Raw genomic sequence first — 2,500 nt, forward strand, 5'->3', positions numbered from 1 at the left:
GCCAAAAACATTTTTGCGAAGAATTCGTCGTAGTCGGCAGGATTCGAACCTGCGCGGGAATAACCCAATGGATTTCAAGTCCATCGCCTTAACCACTCGGCCACGACTACCCGTTCGGAGCAAAGATTTGCCTTTGTAGGTATTACCGAAAAGTATCTAAAACTCTCTCACCAACGCGTTCGAAAGAATAGATTAAAAATTTCGGCAAATTTTCCTTTCGATCCGGTGAACGAGTGTCTCTGCAAACAAAATAAAAAAATTAAAAACATTGGCGTAGTTGCGAGCCCGCCGGGATTCGAACCTGGAATCTCCTGATCCGTAGTCAGGCGCGTTGTCCGTTGTGCCACGGGCCCGACGTTCCGCGTCATTCGTAATGCTTTGCAGTTTCTTTCCATTCCTTACTGTCGACGTCACATGTTCAAAAAGATTCTGCTCCCGCCCGAACAGGGACTCGAACCCTGGACCGTTAGGTTAAAAGCCTAACGCTCTACCGACTGAGCTATCCGGGCTCGTACGCTCTACTCTGTGAAACTTCCAGTTTTCCTTCCCTTATGCTTCGTCTTAAACATCGCACAGCATGAGGTAACGTAATCAAAGTAAACACGATTTGCCCTCCCACGTCTCTCGTGTCTCTTTGGCAACAAGTCGCAACGGGAACATTTTAAGACAAATCTTCGTTCAAACGCCGACTCGCTCCTGTAAAAAATGTCGCCCAACGTGGGGCTGGAACCCACGACCCTGAGATTAAGAGTCTCATGCTCTACCGACTGAGCTAGCCGGGCTGCCAACGATCTCGGATTGCAGTTAACGTGTCAAAAACTATATCCGTTATAATATCGCATTTTCTCGCTAAAGTCGATCGGTCGCTTTTTTATATATATCTGGAATGCAATACACTACACGTGGAATTCCTGAAACTCACTGGTGTAGTCATGGCCGAGTGGTTAAGGCGATGGACTAGAAATCCATTGGGATCTTCCCGCGTAGGTTCGAATCCTACTGACTACGTACTTGCACCAAAGGTATCAGCTTTTTACTTCGTTCTGAAATCGCGTTTTTTCATATCTCGAATGGAAGTTTTAGTTACATTTACGTCCGCATTTTATGCTACACTACGCTTGTTTTGTGTAAGACGTCGTTTTTCGGAGGGTCATCAGATGAAGAGGACGACAACTTCAATCCCATGCTCGCCATATAATTCCAAGACAAGTCTTGTTATTTTTTTCGAAAAGAGAGGCCAAAATTTCTAGTCCAGAAATTTCGCGAAGTCCGGAAATTCGCGATATACTTGAAAAAAAACGATATATGGATTCGTTTCCATCCCAATTGCACCGAATTGGTATTCGACATTCACTAAATTTTGAGTTCCGTTCGAATTTGAGAATTCCGGAAATGTTGCAATTCAACAATTAATCACCCATGTAGAAGTAAGTCTACGTAGACTTAAAAGAGAGCTGCAACAAAATCCTACCGCCAAAAACTTTTTTGCGAAGAATTCATCGTAGTCGGCAGGATTCAAACCTGCGCGGGAATAACCCAATGGATTTCAAGTCCATCGCCTTAACTACTCGGCCACGACTACCCGTTCGGAGCAAAGATTTGCCTTTGTAGGTATTACCGAAAAGTATCTAAAACTCTCTCACCAACGCGTTCGAAAGAATAGATTAAAAATTTCGGCAAATTTTCCTTTCGATCCGGTGAACGAGTGTCTCTGCAAAAAAATAAAAAAATTAAAAACATTGGCGTAGTTGCGAGCCCGCCAGGATTCGAACCTGGAATCTCCTGATCCGTAGTCAGGCGCGTTGTCCGTTGCGCCACGGGCCCGACGATCCGCGTCATTCGTAATGCTTTGCAGTTTCTTTCCATTCCTTACTGTCGACGTCACATGTTCAAAAAGATTCTGCTCCCGCCCGAACAGGGACTCGAACCCTGGACCGTTAGGTTAAAAGCCTAACGCTCTACCGACTGAGCTATCCGGGCTCGTACGCTCTACTCTGTGAAACTTCCAGTTTTCCTTCCCTTATGCTTCGTCTTAAACATCGCACAGCATGAGGTAACGTAATCAAAGTAAACACGATTTGCCCTCCCACGTCTCTCGTGTCTCTTTGGCAACAAGTCGCAACGGGAACATTTTAAGACAAAACTTCGTTCAAACGCCGACTCGCTCCTGTAAAAAATGTCGCCCAACGTGGGGCTCGAACCCACGACCCTGAGATTAAGAGTCTCATGCTCTACCGACTGAGCTAGCCGGGCTGCCAACGATCTCGGATTGCAGTTAACGTGTCAAAAACTATATCCGTTATAATATCGCATTTTCTCGCTAAAGTCGATCGGTCGCTTTTTTATATATATCTGGAATGCAATACACTACACGTGGAATTCCTGAAACTCACTGGTGTAGTCATGGCCGAGTGGTTAAAGCAATGGACTAGAAATCCATTGGGATCTTCCCGCGTAGGTACGAATCCTACTGACTACGTACTTGCACCAAAGGTATCAG

At 45.4% G+C, this 2,500-nt stretch overlaps 10 non-coding genes across 10 annotated transcripts; 2 read left to right on the plus strand and 8 right to left on the minus strand.

Moving 5' to 3' along the window:
• Positions 1 to 28: 28 nt before the first annotated feature.
• Trnas-uga (transfer RNA serine (anticodon UGA)) lies at positions 29 to 110 on the minus strand. The gene has a single exon. It is a non-coding gene; the product is annotated as a tRNA-Ser (tRNA).
• A 170-nt stretch (positions 111 to 280) lies between these two features.
• On the minus strand, positions 281 to 353 carry Trnar-acg (transfer RNA arginine (anticodon ACG)). Its single transcript has one exon. It is a non-coding gene; the product is annotated as a tRNA-Arg (tRNA).
• An 83-nt stretch (positions 354 to 436) lies between these two features.
• Positions 437 to 509, minus strand: Trnak-uuu (transfer RNA lysine (anticodon UUU)). The gene has a single exon. It is a non-coding gene; the product is annotated as a tRNA-Lys (tRNA).
• A 200-nt stretch (positions 510 to 709) lies between these two features.
• Positions 710 to 782, minus strand: Trnak-cuu (transfer RNA lysine (anticodon CUU)). The gene has a single exon. It is a non-coding gene; the product is annotated as a tRNA-Lys (tRNA).
• A 144-nt stretch (positions 783 to 926) lies between these two features.
• Positions 927 to 1,008, plus strand: Trnas-aga (transfer RNA serine (anticodon AGA)). Its single transcript has one exon. It is a non-coding gene; the product is annotated as a tRNA-Ser (tRNA).
• Positions 1,009 to 1,500: 492 nt separating this feature from the next.
• Positions 1,501 to 1,582, minus strand: Trnas-uga (transfer RNA serine (anticodon UGA)). The gene has a single exon. It is a non-coding gene; the product is annotated as a tRNA-Ser (tRNA).
• Positions 1,583 to 1,751: 169 nt separating this feature from the next.
• Trnar-acg (transfer RNA arginine (anticodon ACG)) lies at positions 1,752 to 1,824 on the minus strand. The gene has a single exon. It is a non-coding gene; the product is annotated as a tRNA-Arg (tRNA).
• Positions 1,825 to 1,907: 83 nt separating this feature from the next.
• On the minus strand, positions 1,908 to 1,980 carry Trnak-uuu (transfer RNA lysine (anticodon UUU)). Its single transcript has one exon. It is a non-coding gene; the product is annotated as a tRNA-Lys (tRNA).
• Positions 1,981 to 2,180: 200 nt separating this feature from the next.
• Positions 2,181 to 2,253, minus strand: Trnak-cuu (transfer RNA lysine (anticodon CUU)). The gene has a single exon. It is a non-coding gene; the product is annotated as a tRNA-Lys (tRNA).
• A 144-nt stretch (positions 2,254 to 2,397) lies between these two features.
• On the plus strand, positions 2,398 to 2,479 carry Trnas-aga (transfer RNA serine (anticodon AGA)). Its single transcript has one exon. It is a non-coding gene; the product is annotated as a tRNA-Ser (tRNA).
• Positions 2,480 to 2,500: the final 21 nt, after the last annotated feature.

This window comes from Argiope bruennichi, unplaced genomic scaffold, assembly GCF_947563725.1.
Source record: "Argiope bruennichi unplaced genomic scaffold, qqArgBrue1.1 scaffold_29, whole genome shotgun sequence".
NCBI lineage: Eukaryota > Metazoa > Arthropoda > Arachnida > Araneae > Araneidae > Argiope > Argiope bruennichi.